Source organism: Triturus cristatus, chromosome 1_2 (genome assembly GCF_964204655.1).
Source record: "Triturus cristatus chromosome 1_2, aTriCri1.1, whole genome shotgun sequence".
Classification (NCBI taxonomy): domain Eukaryota; kingdom Metazoa; phylum Chordata; class Amphibia; order Caudata; family Salamandridae; genus Triturus; species Triturus cristatus.
This window is the reverse complement of record NC_140580.1, coordinates 1057040975-1057053148: the sequence shown is the minus strand read 5'-3', so window position 1 is coordinate 1057053148 and position 12174 is coordinate 1057040975. Positions and strand designations below refer to the sequence as shown.

Here is a 12174-nt window from a genome sequence, read left to right as displayed (position 1 = left end):
TGCCATCTGTAAATATTTGAATTTAGAGAGACCCGACCCTACTCTAGCTAGTATGTGGTCCCAAGATAGCAAAACTCCATCAAAAAAGAGATCTCCCCAAATTTCCAGACCAGCCTCTCTCAAAGGTGCTGCCAAGCTATCAAGAAGCCATGCCGGGGAACCGGGAGAGTTCCATAATGGTGACCTACCTGAAAAATAGCCCACCTTTATTGCACCTCTTAGTTTGACCCATGTTTTTATAAAACCCAACAGAATCTTCAACTTAATTTTTTTTTTAAACTTAGGATCCCCAAATTTAAACAAAAACCCCTGCTGGTCTACTCCCCCTCCTCTCAATAATGCAGCAAACATGCTTCCTATACCCACATTAATCGACATCTTAAGCAGCATCCTAGCATGGGAAAGTTGGAAAGCCCAAGCATATAGTTGTAAGACAGGTGCTGCTAGTCCCCCCTTTTCTCTACGGCGCCTAATCTTTTTTCATGCTATCCGAGGTATATGCTCGTTCCAAATGAAAGAACTGATATAGCCTTGCAGCTTTTGTAGAGTAGAAGGTTCAAAATACAACGGGATATTGTTAAACAAAAAAGAAATTTTGGGTAAAATAAACATTTTTCCAAATTAGCTCTACCCAAGATGGAAAGGGAGAGCGAAGACCACGACCTCATAAGCTTTCTACAATCTCTCATGACTATATCTAGGTTCAGCGTTACGATTTTATCTATGTCCCTAAAGATGGTAAGTCCAAGATACCGCATGGAACGGTTTGGCTGGACCCCTGCCACTGGCTCTGCCTCATTCCATATCATCATCTCTGTTTTAGATGCATTAATCTGGTATCCTGACATCCCACCATAGTCATTGGCCTGTGCAATGACCGCAGGTAGTTCTGTACTCAGGTCGGAGGAAAAGATGAGAATGTCGTCCGCATACAGGGCTACCTTTCTCTCCCATCCCCTATAGATAAAAGGCTTGATATCAACATCATCCCTAAGTCGTTGGGCAAAGGGCTCGATGTATAAATCAAATAGGAGAGGGGAGAGTGGGCAGCCCTGCCTGGTACCCCGAGTGATATTAAAGGGATCTGACAATTCACCATTGACCAACAAGGAAGCTGTAGGATTCCGATACAGCAAACCTACCGCTCCACGGAAAGCCTCACCAATGTTAAATTTCACCAAGACCCCCGACAGGAATGTCCAATTCACCCTGTCGAAGGCCTTGGTGGCATCCAACGTGATAACAGCTAAAGGCAAGGAATCCGCGGTCGCCATGTCGATAGCACCCATCAGATCATAAGTCAGCTCAAAGAGCTGGCGGCCCTTCACAAAACCTCGCTGGTCCTGATGTAAAATACAGGGTGCCACCTCCCCCAGTTTTTTGGCTAAGACAGATGTAAAAAGCTCATAATCTGAGTTTAGGATGGAAATTGGTCTGTATGACCCGCAACTATCAGCCTGTTTACCAGGCTTTAATATCAACGTAATAGAGACATCGTTCCAAGATTCAGGAGGATACACCCCCTCCAAGAAAATCTGATTGAACAACTGGGTTAAGAAGGGAACTATTGTTGGTAATAAAACCTGATAAACCTCTGATGGGAGGCCATCAGGACCTGATGCCTTACCCTTCTTACTACCTAAAATAGCTCCAGTTACCTCTTCTTTTGTGATAGGTCTATCCAAGGCAGCTTTCTGAACAGGAGAAAGAGAGGGAAGAGATACTCCATTCAGCCAGTCCTCAACTTGTCGTGCATCAATGCTCTTATCCTCGTGATATATGTTCTTAAAATAATCACGAAAGGCATTTCTGATATCCTTATCCGCTGAATGGACCGTACCTTCTACCAAAATGTGATCTATATTATTTCTAATACGATCCGTTTTTGCTTTCCAAGCCAAAAGCTTTCCTGCGCTTTCTCCATATTCAAAATGGGCCATCTTACTGGCCTCCCATCTCTGAAGGACTCGTAAATTCAAGATAGAACCCAGTTCCCCCTTTAATGTAGATAATTTATTTTGCCAGTCTTCCAATATCTCTGGTGGAGCGACAGGATGTAGCAGGATATTCTCCTGCACCTTAGCCATATCAGCTTCCAACGAAGTGACCGTGTCTCTTTAAATTTTTCTTTTTTACGAGACCTTGTTAGTAATTAGCCCCCGCAAAAAGGCCTTGAACGCGTCCCAACAAAACCGGAGGAAGCAGAGCCAGTATTGTTATCAAAAAAATACTGTGTTTCGGTTCTTAAAAAAGAGATATCGTCTGGAACATTAAGGAATGAGCGGTCGAATGACCATGTTCTGACTGTAGTTTCCGACAGCCCAACCAATTCAAGGCATAGAGCAGCATGGTCAGAGAGATGAAAGGGGAGATAATAAGCCTTTTGCACCAGTTTAACTAGTTCCTAACTGACCAATGCTAAATCTATCCTCGACTGGTGTTGATATTTATAATTACGAAATGAGACGCCCTGTCTTAGACCAGACTTAAGTCTCCATGGGGCATATCAACAACATCCGGCGATAATTATCTCTAAGCGCTCTTAGCGCTAGGATAATTATCGCCGGCGAGCGTGAATTTTTATCGCTGAGATAGCGTGCTATTAGCAACGCTTATCTCAATAGCGATAAAAATCCTCACGCTAAGTGGCTAACGTGAGATTATCGCTGGAAACCCAGCGATAATCTCACTTTACCTTGTTGATAGGGACAGGCAAACTTAGCCATGATATCCTCCTTCCATAGGATATCATGGCTAAGTCAGAAAAATACCAGACGTAAAAAAGCAGCGTTAACTGCGGTAAGCGCTGCTTTTTTTGTCTCTAACAGGGTTAGCGACATTCTTGATAATAGGAGAAATGTCGCTTAGTGACATTTCTCCTATTATTTTACTCTGGAACGCCCCCTTTGCATCTCATTAGAGATGCAAGGGGAAGCATAGAGTAAAAGGGTGCTAACATGCAAATTTGCATGTTAGCACCCTGTTGTTGATAGGGCGCTAGTTTTATCTCTCCTTTTTTGGCTTTTAAAGCCAAAAAAGCAGAGATAAAGCCCTTGTTGATATGCCCCCATATGTCCACATACCCAAACTCCTTCATTTTATCAAGTAAAAAAGACCTAGTTTTAGATGAAGATATAGGTCTGTTAGATGAAGATTTATCGAGAAGAGGGTCCAAGACCACATTAAAATCTCCAGCCAAGATAATCGGTTCTGGATAAAGAAGCAGATGGGAGAACACAGTACCTAGAACTGATGGGTCATCCTGGTTAGGCCCATAATAACCTACTATGGTAACTCAGACCCCAGCTATAATTACCGAAACAATAAACCACCTCCCACTTGAATCAGCAAGTTTGTCAACTAACCTTGCTTTTAATGATTTTTTAAAAATAATCACGACCCCTCTAGTATTAGAGTTTTGTGTAGTAGATATGCAGAAATCGACCCATCTATTTTTTTTAACTAAAGAAAGAATCTCTTTTTCTGTAAGATGGGTTTCTTGTAATATAAATACTTGAGCATCAAAATCTCGAAGATACTGCATAATCTTCCATTTTCTTGGACTAGAGCGCAAACCATTAATGTTCCACGAAAGAACTCTAAGCTTATCCATAGAGGCAAATTCCACTCCCCAACCAAGTATTCGCCCCATGGCCACAAAAAGAAAAACCTCTACTGGCAATACTACCTCTCCCCTGCAAAACTATGATTCTCCATACCCAAAAAAGGTAACAGTGGGCAAAAAAAGAGGACTTTTAAAAAAAAAAGTTACTTGCACCCCCCCCCTCGTGCCCCCCCAAACCTCCCCCCACCCCATGGGAAACCCTTGCTTTATCTATCCGGATGAACCAGTAGATAGCACTCTTACTGAGCTCCTATCCTATCCTAACCTATCTTTGCTGATACATTTACATCCTCAAGGTGTGAGAAAAAAGAAGAAGAAGAGTAGAAAATAGGAAAAGCAATTGTATTATAAATCCTGCAGTGTCCAAAAAAGATTTTTTTTTCCCTCTTCCTTTCTTTTTTTTTTTTAATAGCTTTCCCTATAACAATAAATAGACCCACTTTTACAAAAACAATACTCTGCTATGCTCTTAACTTGAACCCCCCCTATCTTTATTCTTATCTCTACTCTTCCCCAGAGAGATTAGGAGTTCATCAGCCGCCTGCACTGATCGAATATTCTGCATAGTATTATTATGCATGACCTTCAGGGCGGCTGGGAATACTAGCTGAGCCACCGCACCAAGACTCCTGAATGCCTCCAACCTCCTCCCAAACTCCCACTGCTTATCCAGCGTGACCCTTGAAAGGTCTGATCTAACCTGAAAGTTGAACCCTTTCCCACTCAATGACTTCTGCTTTAGGGCCAAACTCAGGATAGATTCCTTTAGAGTATAAGTGCGGAAGTTCACCAGTATTTTTCTTGGTTTTTCCCTTTGAGGGTTCCTCCTAAAGGGGTCTCTGTGGATACGCTGAATGTCAAGAGATAGATCCTCGACTGACTGATCCAATCTCAGAGATTCTTTTAGCAATTGGGTGATATATTGCTTAATATCTGACCCCTCGCTACCTTCCGGAATATTGAGAATACGGAGGTTATTGCGGCGTGCATTATTCTCCAAAGACTCCATCCTCTCAGCCAACATCAGATCCTCCCTTTTAAGCTTACCAATATCCAATTTGGCGTCATCCAAATGCAAAAACATGACTGTCATACTATCCTCCAATCTTTCCATTCTTGTAGCGAGGCTGACTAGTTTACTATCTAAAGACTCGCAGGAATTCCAAATTTCAGATTGGATAGTTGTCGAGGCCTCAAAGCCTTTTTTGATGTCTGCTGATAAAGATGAGGACATCGACTGGAGGTATGAGGCTCAAGATGGATCGACCCCGCCAGCCGAGTACGTATCTGAGGCAGAAGCTGTGCCCCTCGACCATCTTCCTGTGGTAAACCGATACTATGTGATGACCCTAATAACGAAGACACAGGATTATTCATCGTTGGTAAAAGCTTCATAGCCAAATGCTTTGGGGACGACAAGGGGGTCAAAGGCTCAGTAGAGCATGGAAGATCTATTTGATTTTGTAGTAAGGTAGCCGACGGGATGACACTCGGTGATTCCATAGAATTTAACCCATCATTAGTATTTGAAGCAAGATACTGGACGAGATATTGGACGAGAGGGCTGACGGTTGTCCCGAAGCACTGAGATTCATAACAGGGGGATTGGAACTTTGGGTGGGAAGGACTAAAAGACTACCGATATTATCCACAGCCTCAGCGTCCTTCTCTATATTTGTATCCGTCTTTTCAACCAGGAACAGCGAGGCGCTTGTTTTAGCAGGAACAGGCCCTGAAGGAATAATTGGGTCTGTACCTGCAGTTAATAAAGAAGACTCAAGATAGTTCTGTGACGCCATCGTGAAAGAAGTACTTTCAAATAGTTGCTGGTCAGCAAGACTTGTGGAATAGCCTTAAAGTAGGACCGCAAGGACGGCGTTATCCTAGACTCTATACTCTTAGCTGTAATCTTAGCTGTATTCTTAGCTACCTTGATATTTTTAACGGTCTTAGGGTTTTTTTCTGCTTTACTAGTAAAAGCGCGTTTCGCCTTAACCTCACCCGAAAGATATGAGGAGACTCTTGTCTTTAAGGGGGTCCCTTGAGAGATCTGAGAGGTCTGATTCAAATTCGATGGCACCTCTGAACTCAATTGCATCAGACCTCCCTCAATTGATTCAACGGTCACTCCAACAGTTTTAGCCTTTCTATTTAAAGCACCTTTTCCCCCTCCCCTGATCCCCCGCTTCAGGTTTACAGGGGAAATATTAGCTTTAACGATGTCTTGCGGGGGAGGCGGCAACCCGTAAACAGGGCTAATGTCAGGGACCTCCAAACAAACAGGCACAAATCCCACTGATTCCTCTGGGCCCCTCGACCTGCCTAAACCCCCTTGCAATGACTATGCTGCCTCAGAAATCTCCCCCCGAGTCTTTACACACCTCCATACCTCTCTTGTGGTTTTAGCCCTCTCTTTCTCCTCCTCCACACCCCCCCTACCCCTACCCCTCCTACCAAGCTCAGAGGTGATATCGGTGTGGAATTCCTCCCTGCGAGGCCCCTGGAGAAGGCTACGGGCCTTCCTTCCTCGACGGAGCTCCAGCGCAGCCAGACCCCACAGCTGCATGCCGAGAACGGCCTGCTTCGGGACTCGGCAGTCAACCAGCAGCGCTGGCCTCTCCCCCGCAGTATCCGACTCGAGACTGGAAGGAGGATTGGAGGGAGGAGCAAACACAGCGGCAGCAACTCCGCGGGGATCAGCCCGCGGATTAACAGCTCCGGCGGCGACGATGATGGCGATGGGTCCTGGGCCAAGAAGACGCTCCTTGTCCACACACATTGAACACAAGGTATTATCGAGTACAGACCCGCAATACAGATACGCGTCCTCACATTAGCCTTGCTGCCAACGCTCATCCGCACGAACAGGAACTCAGGCTAGAGTGCTGCGACAGCTCACCTAGCTGCCGCCATGTTTCCCCTTACCACCGGCGTTTGGTGTCCACTGCCGGACGAGCCAAGATCGCATTATCTTGTCAGGAGACTTTAAGATGTACCCTCTGCAAACCAATACTAAACAGTGCCACCAACACCCATGTAGCTCCATGCAAATTATCCTTTCAGTAATTGCAACTCACTCCACATCCAAACATCATCGAAAAGCATGTACCATGGCCCTCCAAAACATCGGCTGGGTTTCTCTTATCGGCTGCCTCCCCCACGACCAACCAGAAGCCATCAAACAAGGAAATCAAACAAAACAAATTCTATTCTGAATTACACATTCGTAGACATAGAGCTGTTCCACATGATTACCTGTTTCAACATTCCAGCTAGAGTGGAGAGCGACCACTTCCCCCCGCATGTGGAGTTTACGATTTTCCATAGACAGCATCTCGAGCCAAAGATCTGCTGGTGGCACCCAGTGCCTACAATCTGAAATACCCTGCTTGAAATGGAACCATGGCAGTAACAATATGGACTACAATTTCACACACACATCTCAAATGCTCTGCACCCACAGGTTGTCACCATGGCAACACGGGGAGATCTCGATAGCAGCACTGACTGCCACCTTTTCATCGAAACCACCACAACACTCTAACTCCCCAAGCAAAGGCGCATCCTGGTTTATCACTTCTCTGCTACGGGAAAAACAAGAATTAAATTAGGTGATCAGGAAACTCCAGAAACTGGGCCCAAAGCTCATCCACACCACCAGGAATCAAATCACAACCCTAAGGCAAACTTACAAAAAGGCTATCTTGACAGCCAAAAAAATGGTCCAGAAGAACATATGGCTAAAGCTCCTGCATACCAGTAAAATAAAAAACAGTAAGCTATTCTGGGCTGAAAAAAAAAACTTTTGCAAATGGCAGCTTCTGTCACAACAATGCTGACATCTCAGAAGCTGACTAAATAACCCATATAAAAGTGCCATTCCCAGCACAAGATGCTGAAAAAGCAAGGCATACGTTAACAAAAACATTGATAGCCATTGCTCTAGAAATTTCATTAACATCTCTGGAAGACCAATGGCCAAAATATGAAGAAGTCTGGGAAACCATCAAAAGAATGAGATCAAACGAGGTTTCAGGGCTGAACTGGCTCCCAAATTACTAATTTAAGTACAATCAATCATTTTGGGCTTCGCATCTCACTCCACTGTTTAATCAGGCCTTCTTTTCCAAATCCAATCCGGAATCATCATCAAGAGGCAGCATCTTGCATCCTATCTTCAAATCTGCTTCTCAGTCCAACCCTATGAATTACAGATTAATTGCTCTCATCGACAATGGAGTCAAACTCTACGCCTCCAAATTATAATAGACCTGGAAGATTGGACATCATAAGAAAATATCTTCCCGAAAACTCAGACGGGATTTAGAGCTGGCATGTGCACAATGACCAACCTTCACGCACTCAGTCTCCTGTCTCGAAAAAGCCAAACACAAATGTGCAAATCTATACATCTGCTTCATCGATCTAAAAGCAGTGTTCGACAAAGTGAGAGAGACCACCTTTGGCCAAAGATGGCCAGATGGGTTGTACCACAGAAATTATTGGAGGGCATATTCAATCTGTATTCAGACATCTGGGTCCGAGTAAAAATTGGCAAAGGTGACAGAACAACCAGCAGGATCTCCACACATACTGGCCTAAAGCAAGGCGCGTCCTTGCCCCTTGCTTATTTAACGTTGTTATGGATGACCTGGAGCGCTACTATCAGAAGTCACGGCGACCCTCCTAAATTAGAAAACAATCCAGTGCGCTGCCTACAATATGCGGATGGCATCGTCTTATGCAGCCAGAAACCGATTGGCCTCCAACACCTAATTTAAAACCGTGTGGGATACATCGAAACTTTGGGCCAGAAGTAAATCACAACAAACCAAAGGTCCTCTGCTTATCAGCAAAACCCACCCCTCCCCATGCCACATTTAAGTGGAAAGAAGCTGGAATAAATTTAGATCAGGACAAATCCTACAAATACTTAGGAGTAGTAATGGACACTAGATTATTCTTCAAGGAGCATCTACAACAAATGAGGGCCTTGGAAAAAAAGTAATGCTTCGCCTTCAACTTGCTGAAAAAAAGGATGGGGAGCACATCGCAGCTACCACCCTTAATCAACTCCTGTCCCTCTTGTTTAAACGCAGTTTCCGACTTCCACTACACATCTCACAGGCACAGTTGTGATGGGAGTTTGGGCTATTTAACCAATCCTCGGTAAGAATGGCAATAATCATCAAACTGTGCTGGGAGATGAGATTAGCCCCACCTGATTCCCTGGCTTCTCTGCGCTGGTCGAAACCAGCCAACACACAAAAACAATTGGCCATCAGTGTCTCAGCAAGCATTAACCACCCTAAACCTGTCCAATGCTTGAGACGCAAACATTAGCTCTACCACTTTCAAAACAATTACCCACAAGGTGCCCAAATTACATTCCTGGTCATTTGATAAAGCGGAGATGGCTGGCAAGAAGGATGGATGGACAGACCCACACACCTATGTTAACTGGAGCCCACAACCCTATCTCACAAACCATATCTGACCGACCATCCAACACTCTCTCCTGTTAAACTGCATGGGAGATTTTACTTTAAAAGATCAGATCCCAGCTTGGAAGCAAACCTGGTCGGACCCTTGCTGTCGAGTCTGCAGTCTGTTCTAGGAGAGCGTATTACATTTTCTGTGCATTTGCCCGCCGTCATTCACTTCAGACTGCAATTGCTGCGTCCAACCCTAAGGGCTGCCCAGATCAGATCCTGCTGTGCTGCTGTGATGTCGTTACCAAATGGTCATAACATCCAGACCTCCTGCAGGGCTACAAAGTTTTTATCACAAGCAAAAAGACTGCTACAAGCACAGGAGGTGACCCCCGGTGTCACATAATCTTTCTCTTTGCCTAATAGCCCCTTTCATCCACTTCAGAGACTTTACTTCCCATCCCTGGAGCATAGAACATTTGCACTACTGCCCACACTTACCGCGATTTTCAAGGGACCAATAACTACAAAGTCTTCATCACAAGGTGAAAGACTGCAAGCAGCATGGGAGGCGACCTCTGGTGTCACATAACCTTTCCATCTGCCTCAGACCCACATTTCATGCATTTTAGAGAGTTCCCCGCCTGCTTCTGGAGCATAGAACCCTTGCACTACTCTCTGCACCCATCACGGCTGCCTGGGTATCAATGCCTTTTACTGCAAACTACGTTTTTATTCACAATGTATATTGTACATTTCTTTTTACTTATTCCACACGCCATACAACAGGCACATTTTAAAAAGTATCTGTACTGTACTCTTTGCCATGATTTTTATTAATCTGCAAAGAAAGATTAACTGATCTTATCACAAGTCATATTGGAAAATCCCTTTGAAGTCTTGGATCGAAGAATTGAGATTTGCAGTGTCAGGGGCGGGGCTGCATCACAGGTAGAGCTCTTGCAGACCACATCTTGATTTTACCATTTTCAAATCCCCAGAATGTTGCACGGGGCAGCCTGTAGGCTGCTCCTTTTAACTGTCTATCGGAGGTGGACTTCCTGGGGACCTGAAGGAGAGACTTTCATTGGACATCTGTTGACAGTTCCGGCTAAAGATGTATGTTGGCATTTATTTGGTATTTGAATAGTGGAAGCCTAATGTATTTATGTGATATTTGACTGGAGTAAACAAAGCCAAAAGGCCACTGAGCACTGTACGGAGTCAAAGGCAAGAATCCAGTCGAATGATAGGCGAGGGAGTTGAATTCTGGAAGCCGAAGTGTACTGTTACTGCATTGTGATGCAGTGTTCTTTGAAGAGATGCATCTTCAAATCTTTCCTAAATTGGATCAGTGTTGGGGCTAGCCAGATAGTCACAGGTATGTGTTCCAGCAGTACTTCTGGGAAGGGTACCCTCCTGCATGACACACAGGGGCCCTGCAAATGCCCAGGCAGCTGTGCACTTGGGGAGTGCACGCAAGCAGGGTAGGCTACATTGATGGTCAGAACGGTGCTACTTTTGAGAGACCTCAGGCCAGGAGGTTATCAGGGCCTGAGGTACTGATGGGGAGGTCCTTGATGCTCTACCTGAATGGGGAGAGAGCTGTCTAAACAGAGCCCCAGAAAAGCACATTCTTAGAGTTTAGGAATCCCAATCTAATCTTCTTGGTGGATTGACCACACCACTTAGAGCACCACTAAGAAAGCCCCATGCAAGATGACCCCTCAGACCACAGATATCCTAAATTGTATTTTAAACATTCTTGTGCTACCCAGCGAATCCCCTAAGCTCGCCTGGGGTTGCCAAGTTTACTAATATTTAGTTGCATCTAAATGCATAGTTATTATTCCCTCAATGATGGAAATATCTATTTTGAAAAATTCGGCCCAGACTGCAGCATTATTGTTTTAGATATTTGTAGAAGTGCATATCTTTTGTAATGTGAGAAGTTGGTTCAGGACATGCTATAATAGCTCTGATGAAGAAACAGGGAAAGTTTATCAGAAACGAAATGTTGGTGGTTCGAAATTTGTAGGTGTATGTTGCTTTTGAAACAATAACCTATGGATGAAGTAAAACAAGGAGGTTTTTGTAAAAGCCATAAAAGGAGTTTTTTTTTAATGTTCAGTGGAGTGCGCATGGGCTAACCTTTCTCTAGTGCCTGATTTCATCTTCAATTTTTGGATATTGAGCAATGCAAATTCCCTTCCTTTCCTTGCACTCAATAATGACTGAATGTTTACTATTTGAAACATATTTCTTCAACATTGTAATAGTGGATCCTATGGGGTGTGCAATTAATTACTTGGAATTGCTGATTGTTGATATTTACGGTCTCATCTTCTGATCATGAAAGTGAGCTGTATGTAGTTTGATCACAGCAGGATCACAGTTAACTGTATAAATTATAAAGGTGGGCCCATCCTAGCAGGCGTCGGGATAGGGACTTTTAAAATTATTGTTTGTTCTCATGCCTCTATATAGTCACATGAACTTGGGGCCAGATTTATCAAGGTTTTGTGTCACCCTTGGACCACACAAGGGACTGCAAGAGCAACGCAAAACCTAAGTGAGATTTATCAAGCCACGCAGGCCACCTTGCTTGGCCCTGCATGAATTGACTAACGCAAGGCCGTGCAAATTGCTGCCTTGAGTTACTCTGCAACAAGGAGGCGTTCCATTGATTTTGGTGCATTCACAGGTTTGCCATTAGGAGTAGACCTGGGAATATGTCAACATAACAAGGAGAAATATCTTTATTTCTCCTCATTTCTTTCTCGTTCTACGTGTGCTGGATTCTGAAAATGCCTCTCAGGATTGTTTTTTTGTTCCTTCCTGCACAAACCAATCCTGCCTACAATGCAGGCACCCTTGTACCATGACACAAGAGTGCTTGCGTCGGCACTAGACAGCCAAAAGTGTGCCAGTGCTAAGAAAGGATAGAAATGCACCACATAATGGTAATATTGGCACATCCCTGCCCTCTTCCTTTCAGCAAGCACAGCAAGGTGGCTTGCTCCATTGCGCTGCATGAAAGAATGATACATCTGGCCCTTGGTGTCTGTGCTGGTGCTAACAGGCAAATGTGAGCTGGTCAGTGAGATTGCAGATTTA

The 12174-nt window shown here is 44.3% G+C and overlaps 1 protein-coding gene across 1 annotated transcript in view; it reads right to left on the bottom strand.

The window, feature by feature from the left end:
• The window catches only part of DBH (dopamine beta-hydroxylase), a 451213-nt gene that overhangs the window by 365964 nt on the left and 73075 nt on the right, over positions 1-12174 (bottom strand). The window lies entirely within an intron of this gene.